The following is a 21,192-nucleotide window of genomic DNA, read 5'->3' as shown; positions in this document are numbered from 1 at the left end:
TCTTTGACTTGTTGACCCCTAATATTGTGTTTAGTTTGATTCTCAGCATTGGGAAGGAAGGTGAGGGAGGAAGTCGCCGTCCTTTTCCCCGGTTCATCGGCACCTAAAAGGCGCGTTCTCACACTTAAGATGTTTTTCACGGGAAGTCACCTTTGACTTTAAGGGTGTCTGAAAGGAAACCGATGAGCAGTGAGGGCGGAGTATAGGTGACTCTGCTTGTGTGTGCGTTTGTTGACATCTACACCAGCAGTTGTATATCCTTAGTGCTTTATTTAAAAGTCATAATTGCCGTTATTCAAAAACTCACAGGACTGTGCACACATCCAGAAGATTTTAACTGACACTTGCTCTGACTTGGACTTTTGCATTCACTTCATGGTTGTAACTCTGACGTCAACTCTCTTTAAGCACCGTTTATGGTCCTTTCCAGAAAGAACAATCTTGCTCTATAGCAGATAAATTTCTGTTTATCATTTAGGTACTTTGCAACTAGCGTGCTTGTCAGAGCTTCCTGCTAAAAACAGCTACGCATTGTTTCTCCTCAGAACTTTAATGTTTGATTCATGGGATGTTTGAGGTTGTGTGTAGTCTAAGGCGCAGGCTCCAGCGCAGCTCTGGACCCTACACTGTAGCTTGACATGCACCTTCACAGAAGTGTAACTGCAAGTTGAAGTGGTGCACACTCCTCAGCAGCTTGAAAGGTCTGTTTAGGAGTAATATGCAGTGTAAACACGCTGTATTGATTAACACAAGGATGCACCTTATTGAGACATAGTAAAAGGGTAGAAATTTGTGCACAAAAACACACAGACACACAAAGGGCAAAAAAACATCATTTGTGTTTTGGCTTTGGAGCTGGAGCTAATGACGGGAACAGTTTCAGCCCGTCAACTGAACTCCAGTTGGCATCTTAATGTGGATTAAAAAAGTGCTGGGGGAAAAGAGCAGCAGATCTGAGCTCTGGCATTTAAATTGTCAGGAGCTGAACTCAACCGATTGCTGCTTTGATTGAACTGTGAACTTCAGCTATTTATCAAGTTCTTTTACAGTGAGTTCAGATATGAAATCTAATTGAATTTGCGTGTCAGGTTTTTGTTATCACTGACGTTTTGACAGTTTTGAATATCAGTATAATAAATCGACGCAATGACAGGAATTTTAACTGTAATTACATTTGAATTGTAATTATTTCTAACAAAAATAGTTTTAATCTGTTCATTCTGAAAACACACCAGGGATCAGCGTGCTCGCAACTGTTTTTAGATGCTTGCTTTTGTGCTTGTGCTGCACAGCCATCTGTCTTTCTCAAGAACCAACAGTAGTCCGCAATCACGCCCGGATCAAAATCTCCCTGATATCAGTTCTCCATCACTTTTCTATCTTACATCAAATCTGTCCTGCCTGCTAACATCTTCAAGATTTGGTGGAAAAACACTTGAGGTAAGTGCGTCTTCAGTGTCATTCTGGCACTCCTGAGCTGATATGTTTTCATTGTGTTATCCACAAGCTCAGCATAATTCTCTGCTCTGCGATTGCCAACAAAATTCGGGATAACCTGTGTTAATGCTTCCCATTGCTGCTGATTCAGGACCAACCTTACCTATACTTGGCGTCACTTTCCTTGAGACCAGACTTATTTCTTGAATGCTGAAGGGCGTCGCGGTTTCTGTCCAGCCATCCTAAGTTGTCCAACAGTTGGCATGTCATAACTGGGGGAAAAAATAAAACAAACCAAAAAACAGGTAATGAAAATGAGTTCGCAAGTGATGTCAGCAAGTAAAATTTGTTAAAGTACAGTTGACTCCCAGCAGCAAAATACTGGTTGATCAGTGTAATAAAGTGTTTCAACAATGGGCGCTCTGTTACGGGGTCGTTCGGGGAGGCCGTACCTGTTTCTATAACAAGCAATTAGTTCAGAGCACACAGAATGAGTAACTGGAGTTGAGTTAATGGCTGGCCTGATACTCTAAAATATTTTGACAGATTAGTAATAGTCATACTACCATTTGTATTGGAAATGTCATTAAGAATACGTTCATTTGAAACCTTTTTAACTTTAATACTTCTGACCCATGTGAGGACACGTCACAGTCTTATCAGCGATTTGATTTGGGGATATTTATTCTGGTACTTTTGTTGGCTTGATTGACTCTGAGCCTACTTTGAATAACCCTTGTTTCTCTCTACCGATGTGAGTAGTCTCTCTCATATTTCAGGCCTGCTTTTACAACAAAATGACCGGGTGTGAATTAGTGGTTAGTGAGAGTGGTCCCTGCCTATGCAGCTATCCTTGGAAAACCCTTGGAAACTGTTCAAATAGTCATCAAAGCACATCTTTATTGATATACTGAGGGTTCAGAACTCGTCTTTAAGAGTACAGGGGAGCTCATCTTTATAGGGGAAAGGGTTAAGGGCTATTTGTATAGACTTAAACCTATATGTTTCATCTTAAATTGCTGCTCAGACCAATTAAGCAGCTAATAATATCAACCAGAGCTCTGAGAATTGCATTAAAACAACAAAAATCGGACATTTTGCCAAATAAATGAAGAAACGAGCTGCATGTTTTTCCATAACATCTTAAAAAGTTTTAAATTTAAGCTGTAAATATCCAGAAAGTCTGAAGCTGCTAACTTGGCAGTACATCTACAGCATATCTATGTAACCGATCAGACTGTTAGTGTTGAGTGTTTAGCATATGTGTGGACACATGTCGGCTCTCACACAGCTTTGGGAAAGCCCCAGCAGTCAGACATGCAACACATACCAGACACCAGCACCCACTGTGGGTTTCACTGGGAGAGTTCTCATCGCCAGTTGCATTCCTAAAGACATTTCTGTCTGTCCACTGGTCAATCTGTCAGCCTGAGCCTGCTGAATATGATGTACAGTGTAGTACGCATGTGGGTGTAAATACTGTTGTGTGCATGCCTAACAGAATTAATCCGCCTGCTGCAGAAACAGGAGCAGAAAACCCCGAGGTGCTGGACGGCTGGTCTGGTTTCAAGGCCAGAACAAGGCGCGTTGCTGCCAAACAGCTGTCTGAAGCTGTCCAAGGAGACAAAGCAGTAGTTGTAACACCACTAATATCTTGGATTTACATCTTAAGTAAGTTAGGTAGTATGGAAAAATCAACGCCAGTGTGAGAGAAAAGTTGATAAAAACAACAAAGCGTATGGAAACAGGGAAAGCTTTTTCTTTTCTCTCCCTGCAAAAAAAGAAACTATTATATATAAACATGTGTTAGATTTCAGCCTTCATCCACTAAGTTGCAACAGTAAATGTACACTTGGAAAATTTGCACAGGAAGATGTCATTAAACTGAACAAAACCTATGAAGTAATCCTTCTATCTAAAGCTCAGATCCTACTCTTATTTGTTATGAAATTTGCATGAACAGTATGTCTGCAAGCTCAGTGTGGATTGTGAGTGAGACTGGACAGATCGGTCTAGTCTGGTGACAGAAAGAGATCTGAGCCTGAAAGCAAGCATTTCATCTACGTTCCCACCCTTGATTTATCATTGAAAGACTGAGATTGCAGATAAAAGTTGTGGCAATGAGAACTTAGAGGCAGGATGTGGAGATTGGCCATTTGGTAGGGGCTCAGAGTCAAGCTTGTATTCCTCCACATCGAAAGGAGCCCGTTGGGGGTGATTCACGCATCTGACTAGGGTGCTTCATGGGTGAGGTGTTTCAGGTCATTATCTCTTGGCTGATTTGGGGAAACACCTTGGCCTCCCGTCAGAAGGGCTGGAGATTAATCTTGGCATCTGTTGGACTGTTGCATGTTGGACCTGGATAAACGCAGGAAGATGAAAGGATAATGTTTACAGTGTGGGTGACGGCATAATATGCAGCAATTGGCAGGTGGAGGAAATGATCTTCCTCTAAAAGCGGTCTGTGCTCAGAATGCACATGATTTTTGCTGTTACAATGGTCACCATGCCTGAGGAAGCAATTATAGTCAGAAAAGCTCACCGTTTTATATCTGAGAGATAGACTATACATTAGTGAAGAATGGCAAATTAAACCAAAGTGCATGGAGTCTTTAAGAAGGATTTCTCTGCAAATTATGTACAGCAGCTAAAAGAAAAAAAAAGTTCCACCTAAACTTATGTCCACCTCTGTTTTTGTATGAGTTAGAATTATAAATCGTCGTTAACAATGGCCATCCTCCACTGCAGTTGTATCATGCAGTCTGCACCCTCTATTAGAGCTGGTCTCCTAATTGGTGGGAACACTTTTATGTCCCAGAACAGCTGAAACTGTGGCCAAGAAATAGGGAGCCTTTGGTTAGAAAATGGATGAATTAACTAACTGAATGAACTTTAATTAAAGTTAACGTTAAAGATTTCCCCCCTCACCCTCTTCTCTGACTGTTTGGAGCTCAGGTGGTTAAAAATGTGGGCGCATCTCATCTTAAAACTCATAAAACAGCATAGCCTTGTAAAGATGACATTCAGTATTATAACCTCCTTCAATCTGTGCAAGCTCCTCTGTATGAATCAGCATTTCTGTGCCATTAGCCTGCGTGTTTCTCTGTCTGTGCCCATAAAGAGGTATTATTTGTTTTTTTGGCTGGAGTGCTCTTATTTTGGTCGCCCACACATAAATTAAACCCCCTGTGATTGACACGTTACTGACACTAATGACCAATCACAGCCTCTGTATTAGGTGGGACTGTGTTGCACTTTGACCCTGACGCTGTGCCAGTCACGTCACCCGCCTGCCAGTCTGGTTTTAGTCATTACTGTACAGGAACAAGGAACCCTCTGAAAGTACTGCACACACACACATACTGGCTGGCCAGGGATGATGAAATGCTCACATTTGCACACTTGGCTCTGCTTGTATACTTTTAACAGTGGAAAAGGGCCCTTAGTCAAAAGCCAAAACTCATTACCACCTCTTTTAGTAACACATAGGGGCTGTTGGTGCAGAGATGTAAATGGATGGACGTTCGTGTTCCTTACTACATCTTTAGTGGGAATGTGTAAAAAGCGTGACATGCTGTGGTTTGGTGGGACAGATATTTTTGGCTTGGACTCGGTGATGCCAAAAAGTGGCTAGCTGAACAGAAAGTCCCTCTTTTGCCATTAGTTTCAGATCAGACTAATTTAGTAGCATTACAGTGTTTGTATGAATACTTGAAACTGCAAAATGTGGAAGATTAGTTCACAGTTCATAAGTTTACAGTTTCAGTTAACTCAACACCCATTTTTTTGTGTGCTTTCATTATAAAAAAAAAAGAAAAAGAGCAGAACAGCAGTGTTTTCCTGCACATAGATGTTGCTTCGGCTGGTCACCAAGGTATATAAAGGCCTACCATTTATTTATTTATTTTTTTGTGTGGCACATTTGGCATTTTAGCATCTTTTTGTCCATTGGTGCCTCTGGTGGTGCAGTGGTTTGCACAATTATTGGTTTATTCTAGCTGGAGACACAAATCCACTTTGGGGTTGCGTCAGGAAAGTCATTCGGTATAAAAGCATGCCAAATGAAACATGCCGAGCTGCTAGCTGTGGTGACCCCTTGTAGCAAGGGAGCAACCGCAAGTAGCTTATAACATGTTTTTATCCACCCGAGTTACAGGTAGTGCAAAAGCATGGACGTAGCCACTGCAACGTTACATAATGACTTTTGGACACATTTTGAATCCTCCATGTTAGTGTTTTGGTCACAACATGTTAGTTTTTAGAAGCTAGAATTTACTATATTTGGATAAGAAGCTATTGTGCTAATCCTGTGGTTAGCTAGCTTGCTTATGTCCCAGTTACACAGACCTCGAGACTTGCTGGCAACTACTTGGTAACTACTGGTCATTTTGGAAAAAATAAGTACTGCTAATGGTTGTAAGTAGCTGCTGTAGCCCCATTCACATGGGCCTAGAGATCAGTCAGTTGCAAAGAGGTATACGAACTGTATGTGTCGTTTGCATTGAAAACGACACGTTGTAAAAATGAGCAGTACTTATAAGAAGCTGTACAGGCTGAGAATGACAGCTGAATAGTTTCTGAAGTTTGTGTCTTTTCCTCCATACAAAAAAAGATGAGGGCCTCATCAAGCACAGGAAATGTTTCAGGTTGATAAAGCCACAGCCCTATCAGCGCTTTACAAGCTCATAGTCTGACAAGGCCTGAACAGCGCCCTCTTCTGGAAGCTTGTGCCCGTTTTGTCTTTTTGCTTGGCAACCTAAAGGGAATCTTTCAACCAATCATCTTGTTTTGTAAAAATTTGGCAAGACTACGTTTAATTTACATTTCATTTCTTTTTTTCCCCACCAAACTAAAGCACTGCTATGTTTTTACATCTGTATGCACATGTGTATGTGTTTAATAAAGGTGCGAAATTATCCTGCACACTCGTTCTGTTATTCTAAGCTCCATTAAAGCTCAAATGGTCTAACCGGCCTTACATGGGGAGTAATATTGTGGATTATTATGTGCTCAACACGTTTGCCTGTGGAAACATCAGGAAGTCACTCACCGGGGGTCCCCTGTACAGTAGTGGCCTCTGAATAAATGGTCTTTTCAGCCGATGGGGCCTGTGGGGAAAATGTACACACTGTGGATTTAATTATGAGATGTAAATTCAGTGGAAGGAAATGTGGAGTTGGCGAGGAGAGATGATGATTTTGATAATAGTACTTTTGTGCAACTTTTTTTTGCACTACTTCTTTTTTTCTTTTTTGCTAAACTCTGCTTGGAAAGCTTTGAAATAGAGGCTTGTGTATGATTTACAAAAGGGCGTATTGTGTCTGACAGCTTTCCATTGCATTTACAGTAAGGACTTCACTCTCGTGCCTGTCGGCTGCTACAGAGATGTTGCATTTAGTCTGTTTTCTATCTGTTTCTCGCCATTCTTAGCACCATTGTTTATTCTTTAAATAAAACACATTCAGATCAGACTTACTACATTGTCCTGTTGCTGAAAGAGGAGCAGGCCAAAGGAAGGCCCACAGGCTAAATCTGGCAAACCGCAGGATTTTACTGGCCTGCCCAGCAGTTCAGTGGAGGGTAAGAAAAGGGGAGTGTGTTTGGGTCCATTTTAGCTTTTATTTTCAGGAGTGATGCTTTATGGCTCCTTTAACAAGCCAGCTGAGGGTGAAAGAGACCCACACTATTGTTAACTGCTGCTGTATTTTCTCTTAATTAAGACAACCACTGTCTTAAAAATGCTTCTTTTAACAGAAAAGCAAAAAAACATAAATTTGAACATCATTTTATGAAGGACAGGGCAGTAAAGAGCATTTTTGTCCTTAATTACCCCAAAACAGCCGCAGAATTGGCCACACTTTATAATAAAAATCACACTAGCATACATGAAGACATGCTTATGTAGATATGATCATTTGCTACATATTATATAGGGGAGTTCTTCATGTGAATTCGATATGACTGACATATACTTCTTTTGATATGTCAAAGGAGGGAAATGCCAGTGTAAATAACAACGCTAGCTATCCATATGGAAACAGTTTGCTTTATAATCTATTTTACATAAATGTGAAAATAATTTTCAAAGTGAGCTCCATGTTGTAATGAGCGATTTGGATCATAAACTCACTAGAAACATTTTTACAGAGATTATAAATCAAGAATGAAGCCAGTAATTTTCCCAGACTTCCGTACAACCTGAAGTCTCTGTGCAGCTAGGGGAGTCGCCCCCTGCTGGCCATTCAAAAGAATCCATGTTTAAAGCACATCTGCATTGGCTCCACTATGTCTGTCTTTTATGAACAGTCTGTAAATACCACCTGTTCCACCTTCCACTGTGGAAATTACCTGCGCCTCTGTACACCTGTCTTACTGGACTTTGATGGCTTTCAGTAGACATTTTGAAGCTCTTTTCTAACTCATAAATATGTTTTGCATAAAAGGTTAGCTTCATACATCTATAGGAACATCATTTCCTCTGCTGCGTTGCTGTATCTCTTAAAAAATGAAATGAACATCTCATTCACACATTTTCCTACATAAATGAAACATAAGAGACTTTTTTAAGCGTCTGTGTTCTCTGATAAGAATAGTTTTCAGTTTCTACGCTTGCCAGCCCTCTGCCCTCCTTTTCAAAGTGTTGTCGCCTCGGAGTATTTTTGTCTCTTTACATATTTTGGGGTGTTTTTAAGCGAGTGATGATTTTTCCAATATATTTCTGGAAGTGAAGTTTGGGGATGTTTTGTTGGCCCGACCTGGAAATGTCTCTTCTATAGTACTTCCTGTTTTCAGAGACCTTTTGTTAATTTCAGCTACAGTGTGTGTGTGTGTGTGTGTGTGTGTGTGTGAGTGTGTTTTGGCTTCCCTCAGTGGTGGGCAGCCACGGAGCATGCAGGAGGACATTCTTCAACTTTTGGATCATTATTTCCTGTTCTTCCCAGAGTTTCCCGTCCCTGCTTCCTGTCCAGCTAATGTGTTAGCAAGATTTGTGTGTTTACTTGTGTGAAAAGCAGCGTCTTTAATGGGAAGCGGACAAAGATCAAACAGTTTATTTACAGCGACTGATGGAATAGGAAGCTCCTCTGTACATGCAGGTGTACATGCGCCTATGTTTATATTACATTTGCCAGCCATGATAACAATTACATGAACCCGGAAGAAGCATTTAAAATGTTAGTTTTATTCGACCATTTTGATGTGTGCAACTGTAAATGGAAGCACCAAATCTTTAGAACTTCAATACCAAAAAACCCGTTTAGGGGGCGCCAGTGAACTACACATAGCATGAATCTTAACTGGTGCGAAACAGAAGCGATCAGTATTTATAGAGTCAAACTGCTTGACTTTCTTTGTTGCATCTCACTTAAGCTATTTTGAGTGATTCCTGTACGAAGAATATGTATCTGTGTGAATTTAAGAGGAAAAATCATTTAATAAATGTGCAGCAGTAACAAAGTATTTTGGTAAAAAAATGTGAGTTTACAGATAAAATGTACTGTGTCTTCAAAGTCTGGATAAACCAGTGTCACAACGTAAAAATGTCTGCCTGGTCTAAAAAGTGAGCCTGCATTCTTTTTCATGCCCAGCAGGGGGCGACTTCTCTGGTTGCAAAAAGATGGGGAACGTTCATTAATAGAGTCTAAAAGCACAATTATCCAAAGTATACTCGGTGACTAATGAATGGTACATGACTAGTTGTTACCCAGTGAACACGCTGTGTCTTCAGTTACACGTAAACCTCTCATTCCACGTCAGGGTTAACAACCAAGCTGGTGAAGGCAAAATTTGGTGTTTTTTGCTTTTAAAACACTTTAATTTAGATTCTGCTGCTCAGCGGGTGGCTCAGCTCATCCCATATAGCCTCCCCCACTTACTCTGCAGACAGCTTTGCAACCACCTCCCCCTCAGACCCGCCTTTCATACAGTTGATGGCTTATCTGTGCTGTGCTCCGGTCTTACTGCTGCTTTCCACGTACAGGTTTCCCTTTATCAAGCGAAATATGGGAGGTCTCAGTATCGAGACATAGAGCTCTTTTTCTCTATGATTTTGTAATAATGAAGAAGACTAATATGCACTGTAGAGCAAAAAGAGCCAAAGAAGTAAAGCCTCGGTTTGGGTTCAGGTCTGTAATTTGGCAGCTTCGGTTGGGTCTGGGTGCTCTGGTTTCCTCCCACAGTCCAAACATGAATGTTAGTTTAATTTAATTAGAAAGCCATTGGTGTGGATGCAGGCATGAGTCTGTCTGTCTCTGTGTTAACCTACCTTTTGCTCAGTCTCTCCGCACAGATCAAGGTTATCTCGCTCTGTCATACCCAATTTCATTTTTATATACGTCTCTATAAATACTCTGTCATACTCTGTCAGCAATCTGGTAAATGTCTAAAACTCATAGAGATGAGACGACAGAACAACAGGAAATACCCACCGACTCAGCGAGGCAAAGGCTGGAGTTACGTGGCAGAAGGAGAATACGTAAGGAAATTAAAATGATAATTACAAGAGAGCCTGACATCACGTTTGATGATTTTGACAGCGTAAACACGACTTTATGACAAAGCCCTTTCATCTCGACTCACCCTTTCATCTGCGCTTCACATTAGTCAAACATTTGTTTTTAACCGAAGGCCGCAGTGGGGAGGAGGGAGAGGAGATGAAAGAATGGAAACAGGGAAAGTGGCTGGGGGAGAAAAGAATCCAGGGTTTGTGGGACTTCTCCGGTATTTAGGTGAAAGAAAATGCTGACATGTTTTGACATGATTCCTGACTCAGATAGGAACTTGAGAAAAGATGACATGTAGCAAAGCTGCAAGATTTAGGCCATTAATTTAACACGAAATTAACTAGTAGTTAAATCAGGTCATATGAGCTTAGTTTGTGTGCATTGTCCCTGACAAATAAATGGATGGATGGATTAACGGGGTGGCTGTCAGGAGGGAGAGCAGCGCATCTACTGATCGGAAGGTTGGTGGTTTGATCCCTGGCTCCAGTCTGCATGCCAAATTGAGCAAGACCACAGATGCATTGGGCATTAAACCAGATGCTTCCATCTAGGTGTGAATGTTAGCTAGAAGGTAAGTAAATAACTTACTCTTCTAGAAGAAAGTGCTTGTTTGAATGGGTGTGAATAGCAGGTTGTAGAGAGTAGAAAAGCACTAAGTCCATATGTATATCAGTCTATTTACCATTTACAAATAGACAGGTAGATCTGTCAATAGACACATAGTTGATGCATGGATCAATGGAAAGATGAAGGGATCAATTGATTGATATGGATATAAATAGGTAGATGAATGGATGAATAGATGTTAGCTGGATCGGTTAGACTGATGGTGGATGGACTGATAAGTAGGTAGGTGATGATATATGATAAGTGGGTTGATATAAATTAATAGATAGAAATATGGATCAATAGATCTAGATGGATTGATTGATTGATGGGCTGTAGGGCTGCCACGATTAGTCGACTAGCCACGATTACGTCCACTATCAAAATCGTCGACGACTGATTTAATAGTGGACGCGTCGTTTGAAGCTTTGTAAGATCACAAAAGACGCAGGAATGAGTAGTAGGATTTAAGAGTGTAATAACGGACTGAAGCAGAAGATGGCAGCACTGCATGTACAAGGATGCCAGCTGCCGTTAAACCCCGAAGAAGACGTAGCTCTGTCCCAGAATTCATAGCACAGCCCAGCTCAGTTTACATAAATGGCGGCATCTAGTTAGTTTTAATATTACTCTTATTATTCTTTCTGGGTCACAAAATAAACGTTTAACATATTTTCAGGCGAGAATGTAGCTGTGTAAACCTCAAATATCTGCTCAGTTTATCAAGACACCACATATTTTGAAAAGCGCTCCGACGTTTTCGGAGACGTCTGTTACCCACCAGCCGGGGGCAAGGCTCACTAGAGCTCCCGGCCAATCGTTTTCAAACCCACCGCCGTCTTTCGCTACTCAGGTTAAACATATATATAAGTCACTTAGATAACTTAAAAATGATATTGTTTGGCATTTTTTAGTATTTTATTTGTTCCTGAGTAAATCGGTTTTGCTGAGTTTAAAGTTATAGTTTTTACACAGCTGAATAAACGTCAAGCAGACAGCTTATATAATATTATATAATATACAGAATATACTCCGCTGTCCCGTTATATTTTAGATAGCAAGGAGTTTATTAAACTTCATCTAAACAATCTGCAGATTTCATTAAAATTTAATAAACTATCATCTTGTCTTTATTTTTAGTTAGCACAGACCTTAAACACTTAAAGCTGTAAGCTAATGATAGTTATATAAGAGCAGATGCTGCTGGTGCAAAAAGCTGTACGTTTTACCTCCAATGGATGATCATCTGATTAGTCGACTAATCGCAAAAATAACCGGTGACTAGTCGACTATCAAAATAATCGTTTGTGGCAGCCCTAATGGGCTGGTAGATAGGTTGAGGTCCGTAGATTATGAATGGTTGTAAATGTATGTGAATAGGTTGATGACAGCTAGATAGGTCGATGGATAGATTACTAAATATCTCTAACTGTGCATAGAAGTGGTAGAGTGTGCCGAGCCTTTAATTATATTGTTTTATTTTATTATTTGACTAAGCCTCTCCACAGCCGCACTGCACATCAGTTCATTCACATCTATGAGAAGATAATGGCTTCAATAAGTGCTTGTTAATTTGAACCAACTGAAACCAGGTTGCCATCTGCTGGCTCCACTGTGGTTGTATTATACGTAGTGTCTCTTATTTTCTTTAATAATCATTTTTTACGTCAACGGTTCACAAACAGAGGTCAAGTTTGTTTCTTACTGAATCCTTTGTCATATCAGTGGTGTACTTTTATGTACATCAGAAATGCTCACATGGGAAATGAGTGAATTATCAAATTTAGGTTTAGAAACTAACTCGTGCAGAAAATGAGACACAAAATTGTTGCAGATTAAACTATATCCCGATTTGGAATAAAAACTCCAGGAAATGCATCATTTTTAAACATTAAAAGTTTGCAAGATGATGAGGAGCAGAGGATATGTGAGGCACAAAGTGCTTGGTGATACTCCAACCTCAGAAAATTAATGGAAAATGTAATAGAGAAAAATTAATAAAGTAGATGTGGTGAAACTTTCTACCTAACTGGTAAAAATAAATAAAAACTAGAAACTTTACAAAAATAGAGAAATGAAACAACGTTTTTGTGTTTAACTAACAACAATAAAATAAAAGTACAGAAGAATTTTAGTCTTTGCTGGTTTCAGTTTTGTTATCACAGCGTGCCTCCACTGTGAATCAACCTTTCCCAATATGCCTGTACTCTCAACTTCTTATGTTTCAGCCTTCAGCTAATACCTTTATAGTATAAGGTTTAAAAAGATTAAATCTAACATTGAAACTAGTACAAACTAAGCTAAAACTAAACATTTTTAAACAATAAAAACTAAACTGAAACTAGCAAACCTACTCTGGAAAGTACCTGAAATAACTGAAACTAATGTGAATTGAAAACTTAACAAAAATAAAACAAATATTTTTAAAAATGCAAAACTGTATTCACTGAGGCCTCAGTCAGGTACGTCCAGAGACCCTTGACAATCTCTAGTCAAAAAAATGCTGTTTCCAACGACACTGGCAGGTATGGTTGAAACATTACGGTTCTTTGTTGTGCAATACAATGCAATTGGCCCATATCCTGCTCTGTCTCTGCTGTGGGTTTATTTTTCCAGATGAAACCTTCAGGATCATTTAACTCCTTAAAACGTCAATATTAATACCAGAATCGATGTGCTTCATCAGAGTACGGTTAAATAATTAAATTTCAGCTCACAAAAGTGCCTCTAATTGTGAGTATTAAGCTCTATTAGTCTTGAATGTTTTGGGGGATTGTAATTGAAGTGTGTTGACGGGTAAAAGAGGACATGATTACCTGGACATTCCCAGTTAAATTAGCTGTAATGTCAGTGATATCCTGCCTCACCTGTATATTTAGTCTAGCTCAATCAGTTGTAGTGTTGTCTGAATGTTTTACAGATTAAAACAAAATCTTAAGTTAAACATTTCGCTTCCTGCCTCGCACTGCTGTAATCTCTCTGATTTTGTCCACAGGCCGGCTGTTTTAGCAGTGCTACTCTATTTCGCAGTTTTGTTTGTTCGTGTTCATTTGAAACATTCTTCCTGGAAGAGAGTTTCTCCTCTGACAGCCCGGCTCATCTCGCTCTACATGGCGAGCGGTTTTGTTTCTTTTGTTGTTTTTCTTGTTAGTGAACGCTTGTTTGACTCTGTCACAAAGGGATTTGTGGGCCCAGACACACACACACACACACACACACACACACACACACACACACACACACACACACACACTCAAACATACTCGATTCTGAGGGGGAATTTTCCACAGACAGATAGCTGGTTAAAAAGTACACTCACACACACACATCCCGTTGTTTTGCTTTTTTTTTTTTTTTGTACCACATGGCCCCTGGAGACCGGTGTAAGACTGAGATCTGCGGTGCCAAGAACCATGAAACACAATAGCCTGCCCCCATCACTCCTTCCCAAACTGAACAATAGACATTCCTGGCATTCCTCAAAAACCTCTTCCTCACACGCAGATAAACACACACATACATACACTCTGGGTCTGATTAGAGCCCCAACTGCAAATGATTTTGGATCTGACACTGTTTAGCATGAAATATCGACACTGTGAACAGAAGAGAGCGTGTGTTTATGTGCTTTAGTCTGAGGGTTACTGCTCTCCTGCAAAATGTTAAATTAACAGGATGGACACCAACTTTTAGGTTGGAGTCCACTTTACACAAGCAGAGTGGCATGCAGAGCTGGGACTGAAACTGAAAGGTCTTTGTGACAGTGATGGTCAGATTAAAACAATTATAAAAGTAGCACCCTGCAGAAAACTGCAGGTAATTGTGACAATCTGCCAGCAGGCCTAGCAGCTGGTGGTTATATCACTATCAGAGTAGCTTTGTGTAATCCACTGTTAAAAATAATCCCTATTTAACCAAAATGTGGTTGTTGTGAAGCCCGTCACTTAATCATTTGTTTGAAGCACGTCTGTGGCGGGGCGTGGCCTGCGGTGCCGTGCAGAGGAGGCGGACGCACCTGCACGGCATCCGCAATCACGCCCCGCCGAATTAAATATTGTACTGGGTCCTGTGGTTGTTGTTGTTGGTGTTATGCTGAGCTGGAAGCGGGAGAGCTGCAGCTCTGAGTGCGAATGTACAGCAACCGTGTAGGGATTAATAAAAGCATCAAAATGCCACTGGGTCTGCCGTGGTCGTTTACAGTGGTGCCGAACCCCAGGACGGGAGGCACGGCAGATCCAGGAGTGGGCCAGCAGAGGGAGGACCTGGCGAGAATGGTGGCCGAGCTGGCGGCCACGCAGCAGGAGCAGGCGGCGGTGTGGCGCCGCAGGCGGGAAGAGCTGCAGGACCAGACCGAACGCCACCTGCAGAGGATGGAGAATCTGGCGGCGCTGATCCGGTCCTGCCCGACACCACCGCCACCCCCACCAGCGCTCTCCAATGGCGCTGGAGTGGAGGAGATCCAGTCCGTGCAGGCGCCCGTGCCGGCCCCCAGGTTGCGACCAACTAGCACGCAGCCTGCCACAGCGCCTGTCCCCACACCTTGCGTGGGAGCCGCAGGGGCTCTGCAGGGCCCGGTGCCCGTTCCTGCGCCTCGGAAGAAGGCGGCGGAGCCGGCAGCGGTGGAGGCGGCGCCCGAGGAGCCGCTCCAGCCGGGAGAGACAACAGTGGAGGCGGCGCCCGAGGAGCTGCTCCAGCCGGTAGAGGCAGCGCCGGAGGCGCAGCGAGGGGAGCTGCTCCAGCCGGCAGCGGTGGAGGTGCAGCGTGAGCTGCTCCCACCGGGAGGGGCGGAGAAGCCGCGGGATAAGTCGGTGGTGCACGTGCTAAGGGAGTCCGCGCCACCGAAGCCCGAGGTTAGCGGGGTGAGCAGAGCGGCCTCACCTCCACCAGAGGCCGGTGCCTGCCGGACATCTGCCCAGCCGCCTGCGAGCTGGGGCGCACGACCGTACCAACAGCGCCGCGTCCACCTGCCACGCGGCCGACCTCCGGACCAGCTTCGCCGACGCTGCTGGGTTCGCAGGCGGCCACCTGAACTCACAACTCCCCGTCGCTTGGCCAGGGCCCGGGGGCGCCGACGGTCCGGGCTGATCCCCTCTCCCGCTCGCGGTGGGGGGAGTACGTTCGGCCGGATGGTTCCCCGGCCTCAGTCGGGCGATGGGGGTATGTGGCGGGGCGTGGCCTGCGGTGCCGTGCAGAGGAGGCGGACGCACCTGCACGGCATCCGCAATCACGCCCCGCCGAATTAAATATTGTACTGGGTCCTGTGGTTGTTGTTGTTGGTGTTATGCTGAGCTGGAAGCGGGAGAGCTGCAGCTCTGAGTGCGAATGTACAGCAACCGTGTAGGGATTAATAAAAGCATCAAAATGCCACTGGGTCTGCCGTGGTCGTTTACAACGTCGTTATACCTTCTCCCGCTTTGCTTCGACAGCATTCAGAGTTCAGTATGGACTTAGACTGCTCTGAATATTCTGTTTAAAGCCTGATTCAGAGAAGCATGTTAATATTTTCTCTTTAACCTGTTTAGACGGCAGTGTGCTATGAGGCTCATTTGGTGGCATGGGTTCAGTACGCCCCAAGCTACTGCTCTCTCTCCTACTTTTCCTGCCCAGGTAAGAACTATATCTTGACTGATTTGAGAACCAGTTTAAAATAATTTCCAACCAGTCCGAGACCCATGTTTTGGATTATATTCTAATGAGGTATTTCTCTAATATCTCTAATGAGATATTGGAAATGGTGATTAGCTGCCCTAACACTGTGTTGTATCAGCATTAACATGTGGTTGAGTCTCTCCTAAATGCGTGTGGTCTGCAACAGTTTATCTGTCTCCTCCGGCCTGCTTTTTATTAACTGGCCCATTAAACTGTGATACATGACACTGGTTTGACTCCCCCCAACAGACAGACAGACACACACACACACACACACACACACACACACACACACACACACACACACACACACACACACACACACACACACACACACGCAGATGTATACACACATACACAGATGGACAATGTCGTCTCAAATTAAAACAAATTCCTAGGGGCCAATGTGGACACACATGAACCAAGACCTTAAGTGTGATCAGCTCAGCTCCAAACTTTAATTTTGGTGATTTCCCATAGCTCCTAAAGTTTATGTTTAGTCCATCAACAGCCAGGGAGGTAGTGGTAAAAGATGGAGAGACACTGTGATTGGAAACAGGTTAGAAATGGAAGTAAGAAAGCTCAGGTTGTACAGGAGCCATACTAGTGAACATGATGCTTTCAGGCTTTAGCTGAGGCAGCTGAGACTCGAGTAGGTTGAGTGGTGCTCATTGACATGCAGTGACAGATGAGCCATAATGTAGTATGTAGTGAATTTACTGTTTTCATTTTTATTTTGTAAAATCCCTGTTTTACTTCAGTAAAAATAAAATGTAAATAAAGTAATAATAATAATAATAATAAAGTAGTAAATAAAATGAATCCAGTTAAAAACGCCACTTGATTCAATTTAAAGATGACTTATTTCTACTCATTTTCTGCTCCATATTTTTTTATTCTTGCACGCTATCAGAGAAGCTTTGCATCAGTCCAAAATAATCTGTATTCATCTTATACTGGGTCATGATGTAACTCCACCAGTTCATCCTCTGAAACAAGTTGTTCCTCTCCTTTAAAGACACTTTCAACCTGACTAAGAGTGTCAGAAGACTCACAAAATAATTCTACAACTATTCCTAATCTCTCTGCCTAAACACTGACGTCAGAAATAAGCCCCTTATTTCAGATTTTAGATCTGCACATACCGGGGCTGGTGTCTGTGGCATCCTGCATTTAAGTAATTATGTGCAAACTTGTTGGCTTTGAAAGTGACGGTGGAGCTGCTGTAATGTGTGGCGGTAGAGAAGAGCAGCCACACTCCTCACTGAAAAGATAAGCCTGACTGTCATTCACAAGTTAGTCTGCTGCAGAACACATTACAGAGCCAAAGCTTTTTCACATACTCATTAACTCTCAAATTTAACAATCTGATGCTGATTTCGGTTAATTTACATTTCCTCCTTTCCACTATGGATATTTGCACAAATGGGGCATTGTGTTACAGTTTGCAGGATAGCACCAAAGGTCTGTCATCAAAGCAAACTGTTTTCTTAAGAATCTGCTGTAGAGGAATATTTTTTTAAATGCACACCCTCCTTTACCCTGCTTGACTCTAATGGGGAGCATAATTTACAAAGTTAACTTCCTGTTGTTCACGAAGACTTAAAACTAGAGACTGAAACCAAAAGCTTTTAAGGTCTTAAATGATGGGAGTTAAAGGCTGTTTTCCCATTCATCTCTATACAGCTGGACTTTTGGAACCAGAGCCATCACCTGGTCGCCATTAAAAGCAGTGCAGGTTTAATTCACTTCCATAATAGCTTTACTTTTAGATCTGGAAGTTACGTGCTCTTAAACGCACATTATGCTTTGACAAATTGAAAAGTACTTCTCCATTGGTTAATTACATGGCAATACAAGTTAATGTTTAAAAAGCAAATCTATATATTCAAGTAGTTATTAATTGAATCCCCTGAGCATTCATTCACATGAGGAAATGGTTTAAAAACTGCCCATAAGTTAAAGATAAGCTAATGTACAGAGCAATGATTTTGATAGGGTGCAAGTGTTTAGGTGATAAATTGTCATGAAAAGATCAGAGGTGATAAAACTAGTCTTATCCTTTCATTCACAGTAAAAAACCTGAATTCAAACAGGAAATGTTCTCATTTTCTGTGGCATCAGTTAGTGTGTCTGAGGGGAAAAAACAAGTGGAAATGCATTTTGTAACTTGGAACAGGATGTGTTTGACGCAGAAGAACTTTATACACGTAATCGGTCGTATGAAGACACCTCACATGGTTGTTTTCTGATGATTTCTTTCCTTCGCTGTTCTTTGCTTGAAATATAAATACAACAAGTCAGCTAAGAGTGATTTCTGTCTCTTAAGGTTTAGGCTAGCACTATATAAGCTACTTTCAGCACTTTCATTTGAATAAACTGCTGCGTCTTTCAGTATTTACTGATAGTTTCAGATCTTATTACCTGAACTTTCAGCATTTCAACCACGTTTCAGATTATACTTCATCTGACATTTCGACTCTCTTTGGCACTTAAACAGTGTGAGTGCCAGACAGTTATTCAGTGTTTAAACTTCCGCTCCCTTATATGTCTTATCTTAAGCTGTTACTGCCATTCGAACACATTTCATAACATAAGAATCTGTCATTTAAAGTTTTACTGTGCATCAGCAGGAAGGACCTTTTACTTCTTAGTTACAAACCACCAGTGTTGGTCAAGTTACTTGAAAAAAGTAATCAGTAACTAATTACTGATTACTTCCCCCAAAAAGTAATCCCGTTACTTTACTGATTACTTATTTTCAAAAGTAATTAATTACTTAGTTACTTAGTTACTTTTTAAAAACACGATTTACAACCTGAATAAACCGATAGATCTTTCAGCCCAATTCTACTTTTTCTACATAATCCATCATACAAAATGTAATCAAATGGAAAAGTCTCTTTTTAAAACTTGTTTTATCAGTTTTAATCTTTTAACTTTATGCATCAAGCAAAAATTTAATTATATGCACCATTCTCTGACTGTAAGAAATTTGTTTAACATTTAAGCCTATTTTCTGCACATTCCAGCACATAATTTATTTATTTATTTTTTTGTTACACTCACTCTTTGACATAGATGCAAGTAAAACACAGCAGAAAATAAATAAAGTCAAAGACTCAGCGGTCCTTTTGCTCAGAATCAGAATCAGAATACTTTATTGATCCCTGGGGGAAATTATTTTTTGTTACAGTGCTCCATTTTAAACCAACATTAAGACAAGACAGACAATACGCTAACTAAGAATAGTACAATATATACATATATATACATACATACATACATAAGTCACTTATAAATAAATAGCTGGAAAAGAAACATGTGTAGTTGTAGCAGTAACCAGTGTGTTAAGTGGATGCGTTGTACAGGGAGATGGCCACAGGCAGGAATGATTTCCTGTGTCGTTCAGTGGTGCTTTTCGGTAATCTCAGTCTCTCACTGAACGTGCTCCTGTGACTGACCAGCATGTCATGGAGTGGGTGGGAGGTGTTATCCAACATTGTCTTTATCTTGGACAGCATCCGCCTCTCCGACACCACCTTGAGGGAGTCCAGCTCCATCCCCACAACATTGCTGGCCTTACGGATCAGTTTATTAAGTCTGTTGGCATCTGCGACCCTCAGCCTGCTCCCCCAGCATGCAACAGCATAGAGGATCGCACTGGCCACCACAGACTCATAGAAAATCCTCAGCATTTTCTGGCAGATGTTGAAGGACCTCAGTCGCCTCAAAAAATAGAGACGACTCTGGCCCTTCCTGTAAAGTGCTGTGGTGTTTTTAGCCCAGTCCAGTTTATTGTCAATGTGTACTCCAAGGTATTTATAGTCCTCCACAATGTCAACACTGACCCCCTGGATTGAAACAGGGGTCAAGTGTTTCCTGGTCTTCCTGAAGTCCACGATCAGTTCCTTGGTCTTTGCCACGTTGAGCTGCAGATGATTCTGCTCACACCACGTGACAAAGGAGTCGACCACAGCCCGGTACTCTGTCTCATCATCCCTGCTGATGCATCCAACCACCGCAGAGTCATCAGAAAACTTCTGAAGATGGCAGGTCTCTGTGCAGTGGCTGAAGTCTGTGGTGTAGAGGGTGAAGAGGAAGGGGGAGAGGACAGTCCCCTGTGGTGCCCCTGTGTTGCTAATCACCTTGTCAGACACACACTGTGGGAGACGTACATATTGTGGTCTTCCTGTCAGGTAATCAACAATCCAGGACACCAGAGAAGCATCCACCTGCATCGCTGCTAACTTATCACCCAGGAGGGTCGGCCTGATGGTGTTGAAAGCACTGGAAAAGTCAAAAAACATGACCCTCACAGTGCTCGCCGGCTGGTCCAGATGGGTGTAGACACGATTGAGCAGGTAGATGATGGCGTCCTCTGTTCCGAGACGAGGCTGATAAGCGAACTGAAGGGGATCCAGATGTGGTCTTACTATGGGTCGCAGCTGGTCCAGGATGAGCTTTTCCAGGGTCTTCATGATGTGGGAGGTCAGTGCCACGGGCCTGTAATCCTGGGGGCCACTGGGACGAGGCGTCTTTGGTACAGGGACGAGGCATGATGTCTTCCACATCACCGGGACCCTCTGCAGACGCAGACTCAGCATAAACAGTTTATGAAAGACTCCACACAGCTGGGGGGCACAGGTCTTGAGGACAAGGGGACACACTCCGTCTGGTCCAGCAGACTTGCCTGAGTGAAGTCTCCTCATTTGCATCTCAACCTGGTATTGAGTGAAGGTGATGGGTGGGGGAGGGGTGTCAGGAATCTCACAGGAGGCAACATGTGAAGAGAGAGGCTGGCACAGTGGTGTGGCTCTGGATTCCAGGCTGACTACAGGTGAGGTTGTGGGGGTGGGAGCAGACACTGTGGTGTCGAATCTATTGAAAAACAGATTCAACTCGTCGGCTCTATTCTCACCTCCCTCAGCTCCCCTGCTGTTGGTTGGCCTGAATCCAGTGATGGTCTTCATGCCCCTCCACACCTCTCTCATGCTGT

General features: G+C 42.3%; 1 protein-coding gene and 1 long non-coding RNA gene across 2 annotated transcripts in view; one reads left to right on the top strand and one right to left on the bottom strand.

Annotated features, from left to right (window-relative positions):
* The window catches only part of shroom4 (shroom family member 4), a 100,418-nt gene that overhangs the window by 37,487 nt on the left and 41,739 nt on the right, over nucleotides 1–21,192 (top strand). The gene's annotated exons all lie outside the window — the stretch shown is intronic.
* Nucleotides 1–21,192, bottom strand: part of LOC145421563 (uncharacterized) — a 37,597-nt gene that overhangs the window by 9,652 nt on the left and 6,753 nt on the right. The window contains exon 3 of the long non-coding RNA XR_013902950.1: nucleotides 1,601–1,709. This is a non-coding gene — a long non-coding RNA (uncharacterized LOC145421563). The remainder of the gene's footprint in view (nucleotides 1–1,600; nucleotides 1,710–21,192) is intronic.

The sequence above is a fragment of the Astatotilapia calliptera genome, chromosome 3 (assembly GCF_964374335.1).
Source record: "Astatotilapia calliptera chromosome 3, fAstCal68.1, whole genome shotgun sequence".
Classification (NCBI taxonomy): Eukaryota; Metazoa; Chordata; class Actinopteri; order Cichliformes; family Cichlidae; genus Astatotilapia; species Astatotilapia calliptera.
Note: the sequence above shows the minus strand (reverse complement) of the source record. Positions and strands in the feature narration are given on the sequence as shown.